This window comes from Aquarana catesbeiana, linkage group LG03 (genome assembly GCF_042186555.1).
Source record: "Aquarana catesbeiana isolate 2022-GZ linkage group LG03, ASM4218655v1, whole genome shotgun sequence".
NCBI classification, from domain to species: Eukaryota; Metazoa; Chordata; class Amphibia; order Anura; family Ranidae; genus Aquarana; species Aquarana catesbeiana.
In genome coordinates, this window is record NC_133326.1 from 526,402,659 (window position 1) to 526,426,673 (window position 24,015).

Below are 24,015 nucleotides of genomic sequence, written 5' to 3' on the forward strand. Positions count from 1 at the left end.
CAATGCGGCCACTGTGCCATTCAATGCTGCCACTGTGCCTATCTAATGCTGTCACTGTACCCATGCAATGCCGCAACTGTTTTGTTTTCACTTCAGCTGTCAGCAATGGTACAAAGCATTGAAAAGTCATTTACAAATGAAATAAATTGATTTAATTTTGCGCTTTTTTGAAATGTGTAAATATATGTTAATATATATGTGTGAAAATATTCACTAACAAAGCAAACAAAAAGAAGTTTTAATTGTTTATCTCTTATAAAATAGACGTGAACAAAAACAAAAAAGCATGAAAATAATAATTAGGGAGGATGAATAGGGAGTTAATTAAGGCTGATTAGAGTAAATTAAGGGTTAATAAGGGGTTAAACAGAGGAACATTTGTTTATCCCCACTGACAGCTCAAAGAACTGAGGTATCAGTGCATTTGCACGAGTACCGATACTTGTGCAAATACTCGGTATCAGCACCGATACCAATACTAGTATCAGTGCAACCCTAGTATGAACCATAGGGTGAGTACATGGATTGAAAACTGGCTACAAGGGCGAGTTCAGAGGGTGGTGATAAATAGGGAGTACTCGGAATGGTCAAGGGTGGGAGGTGGGGTCCCCCAGGGTTCTGTGCTGGGATCAATCCTGTTTAATTTGTTCATAAACGACCTGCAGGATGGGGTAAACAGTTCAATCTCTGTATTTGCGGACGACACTAAGCTAAGCAGGGCAATAACTTCTCCGCAGGATGTGGAAACCTTGCAAGAAGATCTGAACAAATTAATGGGGTGGGCAACTACATGGCAAATTAAATTTAATGTAGAAAAATGTAAAATAATGCATTTGGGTGGCAAAAATATGAATGCAATCTATACACTGGGGGGAGAACCTCTGGGGGAATCTAGGATGGAAAAGGACCTGGGGGTCCTAGTAGATGATAGGCTCAGCAATGGCATGCAATGCCAAGCTGCTGCTAACAAAGCAAACAGAATATTGGCATGCATTAAAAAAGGGGATTAACTCCAGAGATAAAACGATAATTCTCCCACTCTACAAGACTCTGGTCCGGCCGCACCTAGAGTATGATGTCCAGTTCTGGGCACCAGTCCTCAGGAAGGATGTACTGGAAATGGAGCGAGTACAAAGAAGGGCATCAAAGCTATTAAAGGGTCTGGAGGATATCAGTTTATGAAGAAAGGTTGTGAGCATTGAACTTATTCTCTCTGGAGAAGAGACGCTTGAGAGGGGATATGATTTTGATTTACAAATACCATACTGGTGACCCCACAATAGGGATAAAACTTTTTTGCGGAAGGGAGCCTACCAAGACACGTGGCGACTCATTAAAATTAGAAGAAAAGAGGTTTAACCTTAAACTACCTAGAGGGTTTTTTACTGTAAGACCCCATTCACACAGGGGCAACACGACTTGCAGGTCGCCTCAGCGAGGCGACCTGCAAACGAATGCCCGGGCGACTTGCAAAACGACTTCTGCATAGAAGTCTATGCAAGTCGCCCCAAGTCGCCCCCGAAGTCGTACAGGAACCTTTTTCTAAGTCGGAGCGACTTGCGTCGCTCCCCTTAGAACGGCTCCATAGTACAGAACGGGAGGCGACTTGTCAGGCGACTAGGTCGCCTGACAAGTCGTCCCTGTGTGAATGGGGTCTTAGAGCGGCAAGGATGTGGAATTCCCTTCCACAGGCGGTGGTCTCAGCGGACAGCATCGGTAGTTTAAAAAACTATTAGATAAGCACCTGAACGACTGCAACATACAGGGATATACAATGTAATACTGACACATAATCACACACATAGGTTGGACTTGATGGACTTGTGTCTTTTTTCAACCTCACCTACTATGTGACTATGTGATTATGTGTCACTATACCTTTACCTTTTTCACTTTTTTTTTTTTAACTGCAACGCATCGTAGAGCAGATGCAGTCTGTAGATGCACTGGGGTGTCACTTAAAGTGCATTACACTGTGCTTGGTGTATTACCATCCCTTGAGTAATGCATGTGTATTTCCACAACAAAATGCTGTGAACAGACTCTTACAGGGGATATCTTTATAGCACCTTGTGCTACATAGTTACTTAAGGGGCATGTAGACATTGACTACATAAATGTGATTAGTGATGTGACCCTCCCAAACTTTCTTAGAGAAAATCAGGTAGTAGAGACATGGCCATTGCATATACAGTAATTCATCTTTAATACTACATGACTAAAAGTTTGCATACATCTGACTATCATGCCCACATGGGCTTGTTGAAATTCCAATTCGAAAACCATGTGAATTTGAGATATAAAAGCATCCAGTCATATGGGAAAGCTTCCCATAAGATTTTGGAGTGTGTTTTTGGTAATTTGTGTCCAGCCAGCCAAAAGATCATTTGTGGGGTTAGGTACTGATGTTGGACAAAAATCTGGCAATCAGCATTCCAGTTTATCCCAAAGGTGTTCAGTAGGTTTGAGGTGCAGATCTTTCAACCTCCTCCCCACCAAACTTAATCAGGGCCTTCCCCAAACAGTTGCCACAAGGTGGAAGAGCACAGGTACCTAAAATTGATCATTTTTACAAAAATTGACTATTCCCCACTGTATGACGCTGTTTATATTTTTACATTTTTGTTTTACTCCGGATCACCTCCGCTCCATCATTCTCGCCTTTGAGAGAATAACGGGTCCCTGCCTTTGCAACTTCCTGACATATCGCTGTCATATATACTAGGGGGCTGCAAAAGCAGGGACACACAGTGGCTGGGGGCAGACTGGGTGATACGCCATCAGGGGCTAGCTGTAAGAACTTGAGACAGCTGATTTCTAATGACGAAAGGAAAATGGCAGTAAAGGAGGGGTGTGATGCAGAAGAGTCATGGATTCACTGGCCATGTATGTTTTTTGAAGATAACCCTGCAAAAAAAGGTAAGAGGGTCTAGAAAAACAACATGGGTGGAGGGTGGGGAGATAAAGTTCCTCTTTAACTGAAAACACCTGCGCTTAATTTGCAGGGGTGATCACATATGTTTGGCCCTATAGGTGTGTGATAATCAGATGGGCAAAAAATTTGACCATATAAAGTAATATTTACTTCTTGGTCCATTAGTATTTTTACTTCTCTCCGGTTTAATATACATAAGCTTGAATCCCTTAAAAAAAAACTGTGAATGTTATATGAAATATGTTTCATCCCTTTAGGCAGGTTCTTAGAGAGAAATACCATCCAAAACATTTACAAGTAAATATATTAAATATAAGCTAATTGTACTTGTCAGCCATTAGCTGCAGAGAATGGAGCATGGAGCATTAGCTTCTTGTCTATCTAACTATTTTGTAAAATACCTGGAAATGGACTTGACAATTCCATAAGTAGGCCTGGTATTTTTCCTCATAATAACGAGAGTAAAGAGCTCACTTTGTACAAATAAGCAATTGAATTGCCGTCAATATTGACCTAACTTCTCGTTTTATATATAACCAGTAAGTAAATATTGTTCCACCCAATTTATATTTATTTAATTGGAGGTGGGGTAGTGTTTATTGCAATATGTTTCGACAACAGTCCAATAAGACCATGAAGGGTTTTCTTTAATCATAATCTTTTATACTATTATTATTATTATCATTTATTTATTAAGACTCCAACATATTACATCCTAAATAACAGGGTGTCAATGACAAACTTCCTGACTAATACAAGTGAAAAAAAGCTTTGCCTTATTGAGATTAGAGACTGAGGCTTCCTTCACACCTTTGTGTTTTACAAATGATGATGTCATCTGTGGTGCACTTTTCATGTGTGGGATGGGGTTCTCCTTATCCTCTGAAGAATTCGAGGGGGGAAATTTTGCAAGACATCAGCATTAATGTGCAGTAAAAAGTCAATGAAATGCCCCTGAATGCAATACATTACCCTTATGGGAGGTCATCACACCATGTCAGATGATGGTCAATCCCATGTTCCATACAGTCATCGATTCGTCCCCCTGCATACAAGTTCTTGTATAGCTCCACTCCACTGGACACAAGGAATACACATCTGCTCTTGCTTCCATTTTACAAAACTTATAGGGGAATATCATTTTGATCTGATGATCAAAGTGGAAGTGAAAAGTCACTGGTGTCCCAAACGCAATACCATTCTGGGTAGTCATTTCCTCATGTCTGGTGACGCTAAGGCCCATATTTCATACAATACTAATTTCATCCCCCTGCATGCCAGTTCTTGCATAGCTGGACTGGACACAAGGAACATACTTCGGCTTCCACCTTACTGAACTTATAGGGAGAATAATGTTTTGGTATGATTAAAGTAAAGTGAAAAGTCACTGAAGTGCCCCTGAACAAAATACCATTCTAGGTAGTCATCTTACCATGTTTGGTGTCTCCAGGCCCATGTTTTACACAATGCTGACTTCATACCCCTGTATACAAGTTATTGTATAGCTTTTCTGGATACAAGGAACACACAGCTGCTTTGACTTCCACTTTACTGAACCTTTAGGGGAATAACATTTTGACCTGATGGTCAAAATAAACTGAAAAGTCACTGAAGTGCCCTTGAACACAATACCATTCTGGCTAGTCATCTCACCATTTCTGGCGATGGTCAAAACCATGTTCCATTCAATGCTCACTTCAACCCCCTGCTTTGAAGTTCTTGTAAAGCTCCATTGGACAGGAGGAACACACCTCTGCTCCAGCTATCACCTTACTGAACTTGTATGGGAATACATTTTAATTTGATGATCAGGCACAAACAACGCTCCAATAATGTTGTTATCCACCGGCTATCAAAAGTCTCTGGTTGGTGCAAATAATGCAGTAAATGTAATTCCTGCAGTTAAGCCTCCATGGAAGAACACAGTAACCGACCAATGCTCCCCCTAAGAAAGCGACTCATTTTACATGGCATATTTAAGTAAGGAAAAATTGGGACTTTGAATGAAACATGTGGAAACACGTCTCCATCCCTAAACCTGTTGCAAAAAGGGGGGGAGGGGAGTTTGGGACTTTGAAAAAGGTGGGTATGAGTGGCTAAAAGATAAGTCATTGTTCAAAAAGATACCTTTATTATCAAAAAAGCATCACAGCATAACATATAAAATATGCAATAAGTAGTAATATAATCACATGTGAATACCATGTACAGTAATACCTCGGATTGCGAGTAATGCAGTTAACAAGCGTTTTGCAATACAAGCTATTATTTTTTTTTAAATTCTGACTCAGTTTGCCTCACAAAACGAGAAGGATTCAAGCCTCTGTGGCGTGCAGTACCTCATTTGGCCAGAGGTGCGGGGGGCACCGGTGACACTCGGAGCTGCTCGGAGCCACTCGGATGCACCCTTCCTGAGTGTTTCCGAGCTTCTCTGAGTGTTTCTGCATGCATCTGATCATCTCCCAGCAATTTCTGAGTGTCTCCGGTGCCCTCCTACCTCTGGCCACATGTGGTACTGCATACAATAGAAGTCACCGTGGAACGAATTATCTGAGTTTCCATTGACTTCTTTGGGGAAACTCACTTTGATATATGAGAGGTTTGGATTACAAGCATTCTTCTGGAACGAATTATGCTCGTAATCCAAGGTACCACTGTATATTGAAAGCAATAAATACAGCATGACAAGCCCATAGTGTGGTAACGTGCAAGGGTCTTCCATATGTAAACATAAAGAGATCACAGAAGTATAGTACATTTAAAGTAATGGATCAGTGAACCATCCTACAAAACAGATGCATCCAAAGGGATCGACACGTTTCGTGTATGTAAAATTACACTCTTCAGGGGCAGGTGCATTTGGGTCTACAAAAAAGTTATGAATGAATAAAAATGCTCCATGGTTAAAACCATATATGGGGGATGTACATAAAGGGAGAGAGATGTAAACTCATCCCTATGGATACTTAGAAAGCTCAATAACAAAACAATCACCCACGCAGGGAGACAGTACATCAAACATATCACTATGACATGGGCAAGGATATGAAGAACTAGGTGTTTTTAGAGATACACAACATACACAAGGGGTATAAGCCATAGGTCCACATCTGTCACCTAGGCCTCAAAGGCCTACTAAGGGAGCCCATGATTCAGGTGCACTAATAAGCAACTAGAGATATGACATGTGTAGCTCTACTGGATCTCCCCACCAGGGGTCAATATGAGTAAACCAAAATAGCAATAATGACTAGAAACATTCACTGTTTAATATCACAATGGGGTAAATGGGGTAAATGCAGGAATTTTGACCTAGCGACGTTGTCCGCAGGTCCACCAAAATGCCCTAGGTCCGCAGACAAAGGGCCGTACTATGGAAAGGTGAGACTGAGGACAAACCTTTGCCCAGTCTGCAGAGAAATTAGAAAGGAGAGCATAAGACCACCAGGGTGACCATACTTTGAGAAATTTAGAATATGAATCATGTAGAATACTAGACATTTTTTCATTGATCATGAGGTCGTTCAAGATGCTTTTCACCATGGCAAATGAAACAGAGGGCTTTTTCCAACCTCTAGCAATTGCCTGCTTAGCGGCTATGAATAGATAAGTAGCCAATTTTTATTGTTATGAGAACAATTCCTGCACCAGGCAATGCAATAGGATCAGGCTTTGCTCCACTCCTCTGGGTCCATACCCCTATTTTTAACATGCCCTGCAACAACTTGGCGCCATGAACACAAAGCAAAAAAAATGTGTCAGGTTTCATGTGTACTGGTGATGCCACTACCGCTTATATGTACATAGAGGACATTGAGACTCTCTGTAGGAGTTACTGTCTATTGAAAGCTGAGGATCTCCTCCACAGGTGAGGCTAATTTTGTCACGAGCAAGAAACACACTGTGCATAGGCACAGTGTGCATTAGACTGGGCAGGGGAGCATGTGCACATGGCCGACAATGTTAACAGAGTTGCCTATGGATAACGATGTTGCTCAACCCAGAAAAAGAATGAGACTTGCAGAATCGCCAGATATTTTATTAGTAATGACAAACAGTTAAGAAACGAGCCTGCACATAATTGCACTTTTTATGAGCGACCTATTTTTAGTTATAATATAGGTTTACAAAAACATTAACAAAGCTTTTGGTAGTAACCTTCTTTTAAAGCAATAAGACTACTGTATCACTTTCTCCATAAACTTACACAGCATAACATTCCAGCATGGTTGGCTTATATTAACTATATACTGTATTGTGTCAGCATAATCTGTGTATGATAATTATCAGTCAATTAAGACAAAGCTATCCTTAAAAATGTGTCTTATAATTGCTATCTACAAAATCATTACACAAAAGTAATTAGTGTAGTTGTCATTACATTCTTCCGTTATAATATTATACCATATGTTGTCATGTGGTATAATACTAAAAAATAAGTCTTTACCCACACATCACTTCAAAAACCTGTGTGTGAAAACAGCGTCAGCCCGGGCTCCATCCGGGGCCACCCCCAATGCATTTCGCCCCATCCATGGGGCTTAATCATGAGCTCTCTATGATTAAGCCCAATGGGCAGGGTGAAACGTGTTGGGGATGGCTCTGGATGGAGCCCGGGTTGAGGCTGTTTTCTCACCTTTACTTGACTGCTATAGTAGTGTGTGTGTATATATATATATATATATATATATATATATATATATATATATATATATCTACACAGTTCAATAGCTACTGAAGTCTGACCACACTGCTCAGTTTACACTAACTGCTCTGGTCAGACACACCCCCTCTTTTTCTCAGCTCTACAAGGGTGCAATAGGAGGCTTTTGGTGAGAGGTATGACTATTACTCATCTATGCCAGCATAGAACACTGCAATTGAAGAGCCAGAAGAGCATTTCTGGTAAGCATTAAAAATCATACTGTGGAGGTACAGAAGTATAAAAAAAAAATACACGTGAGACTTCAATTGTGATTTAAGATTAAAAAGTTACAGTGCGCAGTAAATAGGAAGGTTTCAGGTACATCAACAAAATTGCACAGCAAAGGTGCCTGGGCTGATATACAGTACAGGGATGTTTTGTCATATGACCAAGCACTATTGAATGTATGGGAAAGTGACCCTGCACCCTACAAATGGCCAGGTAGCTTCCCTGCATAAATCCACAGGATCATGTGACCCTGTTCTATTACTGTAAGTGTACATACTGTATCGGAGGCATTAAGGGGAACAGACAGAAAAGGGGTAAAGTTTTTCATGCTGTGTTGTGAATTGAAAGGTCATTAGAAGTGTTAAAAAATGTAAAAAAAAAAAAAAAAAATTTAATAACTATTGCATTTACATGTGTTAATTAGTGTTGTATTAAACTCCAGGCAGTTTGCATTGTAATGCAACGCACTGCAACTCAAATGTGCTGGTGTGTACGAGGGACATAGACAACCATTGTTCTTATGTACCTTTGCAATGACCTGTGTTGATCTAGTGAAGAAAAATGCGGGTCACTCACTGCACATGGTGTGAAGGAACTCTTAGCAAGAGTAAGAGAGGTAACTAAAGGGGACCAAAATTTGCACTGGGATCTATTCACAGGTACTTATGTTACTGTTTTCTAGGAAACTTTTAAGCATATAATGAGCCGAAATAAATCATTCACATGGGCACAGAGCCCTGTACAGCATGAAGAGCCATTTGTTTATCCTTTTTGTACTAGTGTGTAGCTGCATGTAGGCAGTCTATATAAGTGTATGCATAAGCATCAGCTGCATGGACTCACCCGTAGGTGAGTCTGTATAGCCAGTGCATATCCATTCACTTGTACACTGATCAGCCATAACATTGTGATCACTGACAGGTAAAGTGAATAACATTGATCATCTCGTTCACACCTGAAAGTGGGTGGGATATAATAGGCAGCAAGTAAACATGTTATCCCTGAAGTTGATGTTTTGAAAGTAGAAAAAATGGAAATCATAAAGATTGGAGTGACTTTTTACAGGGGCCAAATTGTAATGGCTAGATGACTGGGTCAGAGCATCTTGAAAACTGAAGCTCTTGTGTGATGTTTCCAGTCTGCAGTTTTCAGAACTTACCAAAAGTGCTCCAGAGAAGGAAAAAAAGGCAAACCAGTGTCATGGGTGGCCAAAGCGCATTGATGTACGTGGGGAGTGAAAAACGGCCTGTGTAGTTCAATCCAGTAGAAGAGCTATTGTAGCTAAAATTGCTGAAAAAGTTACATAGTTACATAGTAGGTGAGGTTGAAAAAAGACACAAGTCCATCAAGTCCAACCTATGTGTGTGATTATGTGTCAGTATTACATTACATATCCCTGTATATAAAGTTAATGGTGGTTCTGATAGAAATGTGTCAAAACACACAGTGCATCACAGTTTGTTGTGTATGGGGCTGTGTAGTTACAGACCGGTCAAGGTGCCCATGCTGACCTGTGTCCAACAATGGGTACAATCCTACAATGGGTACTGGAGCATCAGAACTGCACCACAAGAGCAATGGAGGAAGGTGGCCTGGTCTTATGAATCCAGGAATGGTTTGATAAACCCAACAAGTTTAAAGTGTTGACTTTGCTTCCAAATTCTCCAGATCTCAATCCAATCAAGTATCTGTGGGATTTGCTGGAAAAACATGATTCATGGAGGCCCCAAATCGCAACTTACAGGGCTTAAAGGATCTGCCAGTGATGGCTTGGTGCCAGATGCCACAGCATACCTTCAGAGGTCTAGTGGAGTCCATGCCACAATGGGTTATGGTGGGCTGTCATAATGTTATGGCTGATCGGTGTATAGGCTACCTGCAATTATCTACATTATAGTACAAAAAGATGAATGAATGTTGTATGGGAGTTCTTGCTGTGAACTTGTTTAATTAAGGTGTCACTCACCCCTTGTTGGAAGCCTGCATTGAACACATGACCCTGCTACTTAGCATAAAGCTAATCTGAATATGTTTCAACAAAAGAACAGGGTGAAGCTAGGTCCTCAGGGGCAGGGAGATCACTCCTTTCTTATGTCTAAGTTTACTAGTCATTAGTTTGAGGTAGAGCAGATTTCAATTTAAAACTTTTAGTTTTTTAAAACAGAAAAAACTTTTTTCTTTTAGCAAAGTATTCCTTTTCAGCTCAAGAACATCCTGCAAGCTTTATGATATGGTTTTACACAGTTTAACAAAACCACTTGTCACTGTGATAAATTTGCTCGTTTTGTCGTCCACTGTGCTGTGCCTCCTTTTTAATCTTCATAAACCATATGTATTTGTCCAAGCAAAAAATATCACTTCAAAGGGAACACAGAGGGTTTTATTTTAGAGAAAAGCAAATATAGTACGATTCTCATTTGAGTTTTTACAGTATATCAAGTCCCAATAGCTTTCTAGTCCAACGATTTAAAGGGACACTAGGCTTTAGAACATTCTGTTTTTCCAAACGCATTAGAGAGTTTTCTTCCAAGGTTCTCATCATACAGAAATTGTAATACACTTGGAAAAGCTCTTAGTCCATTAATGCTGAACTCAAAGCCAACAGTTATATCTAAAGTTAAAATATATCAATTTTAAAATGACACTAAACTTAAGTTCCTATGCAATTCAGTAGTACAGCTTGGTTATTAAAGAATTTGCAGCCTGCTCAATGGATAGTAAAGGGCATCTGCAAGGTGTTCAGGTTAGGTTCCAGGTGTCAGGCTCAGTTCACATCTATGCATGTTGCTTTTGAGCGTTTCTGCAGTTTTTTATTTGCTGTGCTTTCCGCTGTTTGTTAACTGCGGTTTTACAGCGATTTTGAATTTGCTTCTTTTTTTTTTACATTCATTGTATATAGCCCGTTGTTAAGAAGTGGACCGGGAAGCCGGCCGCCCCTTCCTTAACAACTGATGAGTCATCAGCTGTCTGCTGGGTGCCCCGCTGACAGCTGAATGTAAAAAAAGAAGAAAAAAAAGAATTGCCGGCAAAAAAAAGGTGCTGGAGCTCTTGTACATACAAAGACAAGTAAAAAACCTTTAGTAAGACTGCTGAGAAGCATAGGCATAGAACATACATAACCAGACATCCCAACCTGCAAAAACTAATTTCAGGGAGGTGGCATGCAAAAAATTATAAAAAATAAAGAACTACTGACACCACTCCCCCGTGCCTTACCAGTACTATCCACTGCCCCAACCCCCTCCCTCCAAAAAGCATTGTGAAAAAAATTGGAAACAAATTTAATTGTAAAAAAATCAACACGTAAAAAAAAAAAAAAAGACCAACACCATCCACTGCCACATACCCCCACCCCTTCCCCAGAAGCACTGTGAAAAAATATTAAAAAAATTATTTAAAAATGTTTTGCCACCGAGGACAGGTGGCCAAAGGAGCGGCCGGAGGATGAGGAAAGAGGGAACAACCTGGAATGATTGGTGTGGCGGGAGGAACATCTGTGAACACTGATCTCCCTGTATAGCTTTTTGGCCGACAGCCGTGGGAAGGAGAGAAGGAGACTCCCGCGGCTGTCTAAAAAGCTATACAGGAGATCAGTGTTCGCAGCTGTCCCTGCCACCACACCAATCATTCCCGGTTGTTCCCTGGGTCCTCCTCCTCCGGCCGCCACACCGATCATTCCCGGCTGTGAACCAGGGAACCATCCAGGATCGGCCCTGCAGCCAGGATATCGGGAGGCGCTTGCAGGTGTCAGGGAGCCACAGCAGAAATGCGGGAGACTCCCGCACCTTGCGGGAGACTTGGGATGTCTGCATAACTCAAACTCAATCTTTCTAAAACTGAGCTCATGATATTTCACCCAGCCCGTGCCTTCTCCCCTTACTTCTCCATCAAGATCAATAATACAACTATCAGTCCCTTTCCTTCTGCCAGGATGCTGGGTGTAATCCTGAATTCTGACCTGTCCTTTCAGCCCTAAATCCAATCACTATCCAAATCTCCAAAATCTCCAATCCAAATCTAAAAAATATGCCCCCTTTTAACTGATGAAACCACTAAGCAACTAAATCACTCACTTGTTATGTCTCGCCTTGACTATTGTTACTCCCTCTTCATAGACCTACTTCTACACAGGTTATCCCACCTTCAGTCTATCATGAATGCCTTTGCCAGACTCATCCACCTCAGCAACTGCTCAGTGTCTGCCACACCTCTCTGCCAGTCCCTCCACTGGCTTCTGCTTCCCCAACAAATAAAATTCAAAATTCAAAATACTAACAACATACAAAGCCATTTACAACTCTGCCCCAAGCTACATCACCAATCTTGTCTGAATATATCACCCAAACTCTCCTTCAGGACTTCTCCAGAGCTTCTCTGTCCAGCTTTCTCCTACTCTGTCCACTTTTAGGCGGTCCCTGAAAACTCATCTCTTCAGGGAAGCCTATCCTGCCTTCAGCTAACTGCTGAATCTTTAATTTCTCCCATTAGCTTATCCCTCACAGTTATCTTTTGTACCACTTGTGCCCTTCCCTATTAGATTAGAAGCTATCATGAGCAAGGCCCTGCTAACCCTCTTGTATTAAATTGTGTTGTTTTCCTTTATATTGTAAAGTGCTACACAAACTGTGGGTGCTATATAAATGATGTATAATATTAGTAATAATAAAGCAAAGCAAATACCTTGACCTTTCTGCTCAATAAAAACAATGGAAATAGTTTGAATGGTATTAGAATATATTTAATCGGTATGTCAAAAAACAACTCAACTTCATATATAACAAAAAGAATCCATCTAACCCACCCCTTTGGCAATTTAAGACAACCCCTGCACCCATAAAGTGAAACTTCTCCTTGGCCAGATTCCTGCATTAAACGATGCCATGTTTAATGCAGTCCTGAACCCATTTCCTAAGGGTTCTAGGGTTCAATCATATAGCTCCAAACTGTCCCATATTTGAAGGCACTGTCCTTTTGGAATCAAATCCCCTCATCATTATTTCCTCCTCACTTCTCCAACTTTGTGCTCTAATGCATGGATTTCTTTCAAAAATATTATTTAATTATCAAAAGTGTTTTACAGTCCTAACCGTCTCTTCCAACTTAAGGCTTCATGCACCCGGTCAGTTTGGCCCATCAATCGTCAAATCCCAGAGTGTTCAGGCATCCGGGAGGCATGGGTGTCATGTCCAGCCCCACTGCCAGCAGCCTGTCAAAATCTCTGAGAGGCTGAAATACGTGCCAGCTGGATGCTGAGCAAGCTATAATCATTCAGGGACGTATGCTCTGATTGAAGAATTACTGCATTCAGGTCATATGTCCCTGAATGCATACAGTCCTTAACATGAGTACTGTTTGGTACAGCTTTCTGCTGCCACATATACTATAATGCCAACAGTATTAAGACATCTGTCTTTATACGCACATGAGCTTTATTGGCATCCCAGTCTTAGACCGTAGGGTTCAATATTGAATTGGCCCACCCTTTGCAGCTATAACAGCTTCAACTCCTCTGGGAAGGCTGTCCACAAGGTTTAGGAGTGTGTCTAGGGGAATGTTTGACCATTCTTCCATATGCGCATTTGTGAGGTCAAGCACTAATGTTGGACGAGAAGGCCTGGCTCTCAGTCTCCACTTTAAATCATCCCAAAGGTGTTCTATCGGGTTAAGGTCAGGACTCTGTGCAGGCCAGTCAAGTTCCTGCACCCCAAACTCGCTCATCCATGTCTTTATGGACCTTGTTTTGTGCACTGGTGCGCAGTCATGTTGGAACAGGAAGGGGTCATCCCCAAACTGTTCCCACAAAGGTGGGAGCATGAAATTGTCCAAAATGTCTTGGTATGCTGATGCCTTAAGACTTCCCTTCATTGGAACTAAAGGGACAAGCACAACCCCTGACAAACAACCCCACACCATAATCCCCACCCCCTCCAACAAATGATTTGGAACAATGCACAAATCAAGGTCCATAAAGACATGGATAAGCGAGTTTAGAGTGGAGGACCTTGACTGGCCTGCACAGAGTCCTGACCTCAACCTGATAGAACACCAATTACAGCGGAGACTGTAAGCTAGGCCTTCTCGTCCAACATCAGTGCCTGACCTCACAAATGCGCTTCTGGAGAATGGTCAGACATTCCCATAGACACACTCCTAAACCTTGTGGACAGCCTTCCCAAAAGAGTTGAAGCTGTTATAGCTGCAAAGGGTGGGCCAACTCAATATTGAACCCTACGATCTAAGACTGGAATGCCATTAATGTTCATGTGCGTGTAAAGGCAAGGGTACCAATTCTTTTGGCAATATAGTGTATTTCAGCCTGTCATACGCTTTAACAGGCTGCTAGCAACTGGGCACCCTTGTGCATGCAGTTTAAAAGTTGTTGCCCTAGTTATTTTCGAAAGCCAATACAAAGGAAAAGTAGAGATGAAAATACACTAACCAGTTTATCGATCACTTTTTGGGTATTAATTCTTCATGGTCTGCGTAAAGTGAGCGCGTATCCTTTGACAACAAACCTTGTGCTGTGTCCCTCATTACTAACTCAGAAAATTGGGAGGTATGCATTCATCATACTTTATTCAGCATCCTGATTTCATCGACTCACTAAAAAAAAGAAGCCACAATTGGGCTTTAAAAAATAACTGCGCAAATGTATAATTATTCTTTAATATAAATATAATTCTTTATTTTATTAGCGAGTTGTTGCACAGCTAAGCACTTTTATCTTGGTGACAAACTCCTGCGTAACTCGTCTTTCAAGTAACTCGCATTGCAGGCTTAGTATTTCTTCAAGCACACGCTCTAGTTCAGCCCCGTTTCCTTAAATTGCTGAGATCCTTTAATGAGTCATTTATGAAGATCTGACTCTCGTAGCATGGCCTGTTTAAAGGAAGTGAGCAAACAAGTGGTAAAGCAGGTTTTTATAATGGTGTGCCTGCGAGTGCAAGAAAACCAGAGAGCAGGCAAAGCTAATACAAAAAGTTCATGCAACCCAAAACCCAAACTGCAAAACTGACACACAAAGAGCACGTAGCACGGCACATTCCACCAACATTTCCTTTCAGCTTTTTCTGAAATTTGTAAAAGTTTAGATATCAACAGATATTATATGTAGATAGTTATAACAGAGTGAATTCATATAAAAGATGAATGTTTCCATGCAGTCAAACTACACTGATGTAAATCCCAACCTGCTGACATCAAACCTGTTACAGTGGAACCTTGGTTAACGAGTAATGCGGTTAACGAGCGTTTTGAAAGACGAGCAACTTTTTTTTTTTTAAATCCTGACTCAGTTTGCAAGTGTTGTCTCGCAAAACGAGCAGAATTCAAGCTAATGTGGTGTGCAGTACCGCATTTGGCCAGAGGTGCGGGGGGCACTGGTGATACTCGGAATGGTTTGGAACCGTTCGGAAATACTCGGAATCACTCGTAAATACTCGGAAACACTTGGAAATACTCCGTCCCTGAGTGTTTCCGAGCCTTTCCGAGTGTTTCCGAGTTCAGCCGAGCTGTCCCTGAGTATTTCCGAGGCTCTCCGATGCATGCAATAGAAGTCAATGCGGAACTAATTATCTTCATTTCCATTGACTTCTATGGGGAAACTCCCTTTGATATGCGAGTGCTTTGGATTACAAGCATTCTCCTGGAACGGATTATACTCATAATCCAAGGTTCCACTGTACTTAGGATAGCGGTACCTGAAATTTGGAAGCTACAGGTGCTGCCTACTTGTACTTTGTTCTGTCTTTCAAAGTGCCCAAGGAGGCCCTACAATGAGGTGCTACTATGTCATGTCCAGCCTCACTCCTTTTGCCTATCTGACCAATAAAGGGGTACATTTTGTGGAAGGGGCCTACTGGCAAGTTGGTATCTGCAGACAGAGTATGAGATTTATTTTGCTGGGTATGAGATTTCCTTTGATGCTTCCGTAGCTAAACTTAGACACGCTTTAAAGTGGTATTAAAACCAAAACCAAAAATTTAATATCCTGCAGTTTATAATCCTTGGATGTGGTTGCATCAAACAGCCCATAGATAAGTCATTTTATTCCCTTAAACCTACAGGTTGAAGAGGGGGGGGACTTGATGAATTGTTTGTGCACTGGTCCAAATCATTTGGTGGAGGGGGGATTATGGTGTGGGGTTGCTTTTCAGAGGTTGGGCTTGGCCCCTTAGTTCCAGAAGGGAACTCTTAAGGTGTCAGCATACCAAGACATTTTGGACAATTTCATGCTCCCAACATTGTGGGAACAGTTTGGGGATGGCCCCTTCCTGTTCCAAAATGCCTTTGCACTAATGCACAAAGCAATACTTATGTCAGTTCAGTTTTTCCTTTTAAAGGGGTTGTAAAGTCAGAAGGTTTTTTAATCTTAATGCACAGAATGCAAAAAAAGCCTTTTGTGTGCAGCAGCCCCCCTAATACTTACCCAAGCCCCATCTCTGTTCAGCGATGTCCAGGAGTGTCTCGGCCGCCCAAGACTCTCCCTCCTGATTGGTTGAGATATGGCAGCAGTACCATTGGCTCCCACTGCTATCAATCAAAGTCAGTCAGCCAATCAGGAGAGAGAGGACAGGGCTGGGCACAGGGATCTGTGACTAGTCTCGGGTGCCCCCATAGTAAGCTGCTTGCTTTGGGGGCACTCAACAGGACGGAGGGGCCAGGAGCACAGAAGAGGGACCCAAAAAGAGGAAGACTGGGGCTGCTCTGTGCAAATCCACTGCAACAGAGCAGGTACGTATAACATGTTTGTTTTTTCTATTGAAATCACTTTAAATAAATTCACCAGGGGCATACCTAGAGCATTTGGCACCTGGGGCGTATCCTATATCTGGGAACCCCCCCCATGCAGGCAGGTGGCACACCACATGTGTAGTGCCCCCGTGCACTGGAGCCCGGAACACGGAAGAATCCTTCTCCCTCTGCTCCCCCGGGCAGCCAGGCCCCTCCTCTTCCTCTACAAAAATGGTGCCAAACGACCTGAGGATTGTCATCGGGCAGCTGGCGCCAGACAGAAATACATGTGTAACTGCCAGTGGCACACTTACTATGTGCTACTGCCAGTGGCATCACTAGGGTTGTTGTCAGCTGGTGCAGTAAAGCATGGTGTCACCCCCCCACCAAAAAAAATATTTTCTTGTTTTCTGAAAGTGCCTCAAAGATGTAGCATGTGAGACTTTTGGTGCGCTTTCAGAAAATGCAGAAAAAAACGCGCAACCTAATAGAAATCTATAGGAGCTATAACTGCGGGTAAAATGTAGGAAGACCCCCCTTTACATTACACAGCCCCTGCACCTTTGGACCCCTTTCCATTATACAGCCCTTACACCTCTGGACCCCTTTACATTACACAGCTGCACACCTCTGGACCCCTTTACATTACACAACTCCCCCACACCTCTGGACTCCTTTACATTACAAAGCCCCCATGCCTCTGGACCCCTTTACATAACACAGCCCCCCACACATCTGGACCCCTTTACACTACACAGCCCCCCACACACTTCTGAATCCCTTTAAATTACACAGCCCCCCACACCTCTGGACCCCTTTACATTACACAGCCCCCACACCTCTGGACCCCTTTGCATTACACAGCCCCTACCCCCGCAGCTCTGCCCCTTCCTACATTATTCGGGCATGCAGAGCGGGAGACACAGGAGAGCGGAGGAGGAAGCAGAACGTGAGAGAGAAACAGCAGTGCTGAATAGAGAGTGGGAGCTGCTGGAGTTAACTTAAACGTACAATTATTTTCCTGTTTTCTGAAAGTGCGCCAAAGATGCAGCATGTGGGACTTTTGGTGCGCTTTCAGAAAATGCAGAAAAAAACGTGCAACCTAATAGATATCTATAGGACTGCAGCTTTAACTGAGGGTAAAATGTAGGAAGACCCCCTAACATTACACAGCCCCGTACCTCCCCCGTACCTCTGGACATCTTTGAATTACATAGCCCTCGCACCTCTGGATCCCTTTACTTTACACAGCCCCTGCACCTCTGAAACCCTTTACATTACACAGCCCCCACACCTCTGAAACCCTTTACATTACACAGCCCCCACACCTCTGGACCCCTTTAAATCACACAGTCCCCCACACCTCTGGACCCCTTTGCATCACACAGCCCCTACCCCCCACAGCTCTGCCCCTTCCTACATTATTTGGGCAGAGCAGGAGACACAGGAGAGTGGAGCAGGGAGCAGGAGGCAGAATGGGAGATAGCAACCAATCACCTGCTGGCTTACTGGGAAAGTTAACTCCGGCAGCTATCACTGTCTATTCAGCGCTGCTGTTTCTCTTTCCCATTCTGTCTCCTGCTCCCTTCTCCTGTGTTATTGAGCGGCGGAGGCAACCAGGTGGCCGGCCCTGGGTGACACCCCTCTGGCGAGTGTCACCCGGGTATGGCCTGACACCCCTCCAATGTGTGGCAACTGGGGCGGAAAAATGTTGTCTAAGTGGCAGGTATACTTTAAGGATTGGTCTGGCCAAATTTGATACAGTACTTGAATATTTTGAAAAGACAGTGGATTTTATGTATCACCTTTTCAAATGATATTTCTTTCAGCTAACAGGCACATATTTTTTAGTGTCAAATCAAAACAGACCCTGTTCACACCTGTGCAATTTTACATGGGTTTGTCTATGCATGACAACAGGATTACTATTACTATTATTTTGGGACCCGTTCACACCCGTGTGTTTCTTTTTTTACTAGTAATGGTGGCGATCTGCGTTTTTTATCGGGACTGCGATATTGCGGCGGACAAATTGGACACTTTTGACATGATTTTGGGACCATTGACAATTATACAGCAATCAGTGCTATAAAAATGCACTGATTACTGTATAAATGTCACTGGTTTGGGAAGGGGTTAACACTAGAGGGTGATCAAGGGGTTAACTGTGTTCCCTCACTGTGTTCTAACTGTAGGGGGGATGGAACTGTCTAGGAGGAGAGAGAGATCGGTGTTCATACTTAGTATGAACGCACGATCTGTCTCTACTCCCCTGAAAGAACCAGGATTTGTGTGTTTACACACACAGATCCCGGTCCTCTCTCTGTCACAAGCGATCGCGGGTGCTCGGCGGTCATCGCGCCCGCCGGGCACTCGCATCTGGCTCCGGGCACACGCTGCAGGTGCGCGCACACTTAGTGGCCAAAAGGAGAAGCAACATAAGGTAACATCGATTTGCACAGCCGAGCCAACCTGCCGCAGTATAACTGCGGCGGCTGGTCCGGAAGTGGTTAAAGAAAAACCCAACCTAAAAATAACAAGATAAAAATGAATAGCCCATTAAAAGATCAAATTACAAAACCAGCTTTTGTTGCAATATTCACCTTCAATCAACGGATTTCCCCTGCAGCACTTTTTTATGCCACTAGATGTCCTCAGTCTGAGGGCCAACATCATTCAGTCCACTTCCTCTGAACTCAGGTCATCCTGGACCCACCCCAACCTGTGACAGTTCAGTGAAAGGAGAAGTAGCTCAGTTATGGGCTCATCTCTCTGTCACCCTGTTTTTTCCTTCAATCAACATGCTTCTTATCAGCACATTAACTGATCCTTTTGCTGCTTCTCCTTTTCCCAGTCTGAGCTCTCAAATTCATGTACTTAAACTGCTTGCATTGAAAAAAAAACAGTTAATGATGTATTAATGAATACAGAGCTGCATTTATTTGTGTCTTTTATATCTGCCTAGGGTTCAGATTTAAGCATCCAAATTAAAAATAAAATGCTTAAATCACAAAAATACATGAATTGTGCAGTTTTGTGAACTTTTATAGAGCACATCATTAAGAAAAAAAATCTGCAGAAATTTTACCCCCTTCGCTATTAGACTGATTTTCTCCTTTGTTGACACACATAACAAAATGCACATTTTTTTACATGGAGACACACTTAAACCCCAAAAGCAGTATGTTTTCTGAAAGGAGAGGACTTATAGAATAAAGTGAAGGTAGCTACATTTTTTTTATGTCGCAGAATATTTTAACACCTGTTTATCAGATCAATATTTTTAGCCAAAGATGCAGTCAAATTAATGTTATTGAACACAAACACGATAACATTACCAAATGTTCAGTAAAATATAAAATATGAGAATGTGTCCAGTAAACAGATACAAAATATGTTGAGTCTCAAAAGTACCCACGAAAAGGAGACAAACTATAATACCCATAAATGTTCATGGGAGATGCTTCAAGAACCTTTACAGTTCATCGGTTTAGAGCAGCAGTCTCCAAACTTTCTAAAAAAGGGCCAGTTTACTGTCTTTTAGGTTTTAGGGGGTGCTGGACTGTGGCCAGTGGGAGTAGAAAATGCCCCGGCATCAATGGGAGTAAACAATGCCTCATCATTTGTTTTAGTGGGAGGAATAGTGTCCTACTGTTGGTATCAGTGGGAGAAGTAATGCCCAATTGTTGGTATCTGTTGGAGGAATAGTACCCCATCATTGGTGTCTGTGGGAGGAATGGCACCCTATCATTGGTATTTGTGGGAGGAATAGAGCCGCGTCATTGGTGTCTGTGGGAGGAATAATGCCCCGTCATTGGTGTTTGTGGCAGGAATAGTGCCCCATCATTGGTGTCTGTGGAAGGAATAGTACCCTGTCATTGGGGTCAGTGGGAGGAATGGTGCCCCATCACTGGTGTCTGTGGGGGGAATAATGCCCCATCACTGGTTTCTGTGAGAGGAATAGTGCCCCATCATCTGTGTCTGTGGGGGGAATGGTGCCCAATCATTGGTGTCTGTGGGAGGAATGGTGCCCCATCACTGGTTTCTGTGAGAGGAATAGTGCCCCATCATCTGTGTCTGTGGGAGGAATGGTGCCCAATCATTGGTGTCTGTGGGAGGAATGGTGCCCCATCATTGGTGTCTGTGGGAGGAATGGTGTCCAATCATTGGTGTCTGTGGAAGGAATGGTGCTCCATCATTGGTGTCTGTGGGAGGAATGGTGCCCAATCATTGGTGTCTGTGGGAGGAATGGTGCCCGATCATTGGTGTCTGTGGGAGGAATGGTGCCCCAACACTGTTGTCAGTGGATGGAATGGTGCCCAAAGGGCCAGATAAAAGCAAGCTATGGGCCACATCTGGCCCACAGTTCATTGTGAATGACACCCCAATACATTGTACAGTACAGCCCAATGTACCACAACATACTGTTTATACGGTATGTTGTGATATGCTGTGTTTAAAAAAAATGGTCATGCAAATTTTTTCACTGGCTGTGATGTGTTGGCAGCCCATTCATAATGAATGGGCAATTTGAATGCAACGCACATTAATGCACGCCATGATACCACACATCACAATGGATTGCTTAAATACAGTTGTCCCTTAAAGTTTTTTAGAGTTTTTTTTTTTTTAATTATTAATTGTATACACTAATGCCGCGTACACACAGTCGGAATTTCGGCCCGCAAAAGATCAATGAGAGTTTCTCATCGGAAAATGCAACCGTGTGTATACTCCATCGGTCTTTTGCTGGCCGAATTCCAGCCAGCAAAAGATTGAGAGCATGCTCTTAATTTTTCCGTCGGGAAAAGGTCCTATCTGAAAATGCGATCGCCTGTGGCAATTCCGACACGTAAAATCCCTACGCATGCTCAGAAACAATTTGATGCATGCTTGGAAGCATTGAACGTCATTTTCTCGACTCGTCGTAGTGTTGTACGTCACCGCGTTCTTGACGATCGTAATTTCAGCGAACTTTTGCGTGACCGCGTGTATGCAAGGTAAACTTGAGCGGAATCCCATCAGAAAAGCAATCATATCTTTTTCTGACGAGAAAACTGATCGTGTGTACGCGGCATTACATTTTAGTTGCTATCAGAAGTGGTCTGTTCAGCCTCTCCCTAATGTCTATTGCCAGCCGTACTGATCATATAGTCTTTATGTAAGCGTTACAAGGGATTTAGAGAACTAAAGATGAATGAGATAAAATTCTAGAACTTAGGTGTTTTCTTGCATACATCTAACTTCCTGTCCAGTAATCTCATTGAATGACACAGCAGGCAGATTTTGGTAAGCCGTCTTTAGCCTAAAATGGCCAATAATATAGTACAGCAAAAGTACATGAGGTTGTTTCTTAAAAATGAAAGAGCCTTTAGACCCCGTTCACATCTGAGCTACATCTAGCGATGCTCCAGCATCATGTTTCTGTGGCGTGTTTTTGGGCAGCACCATTCATTTTAAATGAGTCTCCCACCACTCCAAAAATGTGTTTGGCATAGCATGTTGGGGTGCCATTAGGAAATAATGACACCGCAAACATGTCGCAGATTTTTCTGCGATCCTGGAATCTCAGGCAGAATTGCAAGATTCTGCCTGCGATTCCAAAATGCTCAGATGTGAACATAGCCTTATAGCCTTTAAGTTTTGTGCAACACAAGACAATCACTTATAAGAACAGTGGTTCAGTTCAGTTCTAATCTACCCAGTTGTTCATGTCCTGTTTTGACTTGCATGAAACAGTTCGATGCCATTGTACCTCCAGTGTAATTGTAGATATCCTCTTAGGGCACCTCTCCACCACACTCATATCGCACTTTGAACGCCACAGACATGATTTTTGAAGCTCAGATGTGAATGACCCTTAAGTTACATTACATTTATTTGAATGTGTTGGTGTACTGAACCACCCCAACATGCCACAGGATGTCCCGAGAGATTCTCCTTTCTCTTTCATGTAAAGTTGCAGAAAAAATCTAACAGTGGGATTCCCCCCTTTATTAGTCACATGGAGTCAATGAAGTTGGGAACCCAGAAAGGATTACAATTCTGGAGTCAGCCAGAGGCGCCATGTTGATGTGAGGTTGGTGCCTTTGGTAATTTCAGCAATTCGTTGGGCAAGCTCTTTGGGTATCATGTTTGATACACTTGAAAGCCTTTTTCCCTAGACATTTCTTGGCAAATGTTTTGCAAGGTCACCAGGTCTTTCCTCGTCCCCCACCAATTGCTCAGTTTGGGACTGGCATCCAGAACGTGATAACACAAGTGCATGGCCAATTTGCATACCCCTATAGGGTCAATTAGGACATGAGCCAATTGACCAACCAGCAAATCCATGCATAACATTCAAAATTCATACAGATAGTGTGCTGACCAAGATTCAAAGCAAAGACCCCAGTGCTGCAAGGCATAAGTGCTAACCACTAAGCCACCGTACCGACTATAAAAATAAAGTACACTCTATATAATCAGAATGCATGAAATAATTATTCAGTCACTTTCAGAAGTCTGTTTAGGAATATAACACATACTCATTCTATGATGCTTCATTTTTTTTCAGGTGATTTGCAGGCCACAATTATAACAAGCATGTTTCTCAAACATCTGTTTGCTTTCAGCCACAAAGTGATCTGCGAGTGCTGAGCCGATCACAGCGAACCAATCTCTGAATGCCATAGCCACAGTCATTTCCACAACTTGTGAAACTTTTTCTACTTACTTTGACAAAGTGAAACTACAAAAGAGGAACTTAGAGTCTCCAGATGTCCATTCCTCCTTGGGAGCTGAGAACTAGCGAAGGAAACTTTTCGTACATCCACATGTGTCAGAATTGTGTTGCCTGGGTTTACAAACCGCCTTCCCTGTGAATTCACTGAAGGAATGTGTGTTCCCTACCTGCAGCCACAGTGGAGCTCCTGTGAGAATCTGGTGTAGACAGTTGTGGGAGGTTTCAGCATAACAGGCATTGTCACAGCAAGAGTGGAAGGACAGGCCTCTCGCAGGGAGGGACCAGTAGACTTAGAAAATGTGCTGAAGAGTTTGACACATTGTGATTCCTGTAAGAAATACAAAGAAGACACATTATTTAGATTCGCTTATCCCAATGCTTTATGGATAAGTATATATATATATATATATATATATATATATATATATATATATATATATACACATATAAATAAGAAGTTTTGAATGTGATTCATTAATAAATTAATTAATTAATTAATTAATATTCATCCTTGCTGCTTGAAAATTCATTTTGACAAAAATCTTCCAATAGGATTATATGTACATTTAACCACTTGCCTACCAGGCCAATTCTGACATTTCTCTCCTACATGTAAAAATCATCATTTTTTTGCTAGAAAATTACAAACATTATATTTTTTTTTTTAGCAAAGACCCTAGAGAATACAAT

General features: G+C 42.3%; 1 protein-coding gene across 2 annotated transcripts in view; it reads right to left on the minus strand.

Moving 5' to 3' along the window:
* CRACR2A (calcium release activated channel regulator 2A) overlaps positions 1-23,588 on the minus strand; it is a 208,565-nt gene extending 184,977 nt beyond the window's left edge. The window contains exon 1 of one of the 2 annotated variants that reach the window (XM_073621246.1): positions 23,493-23,588. The gene's annotated coding sequence lies outside the window, so the exon portion shown is untranslated. Of the gene's footprint in view, positions 1-23,316 lie in introns of both variants that reach the window. The other variant, XM_073621245.1, reaches the window with a different exon arrangement.
* Between the last annotated feature and the right edge of the window lie 427 nt (positions 23,589-24,015).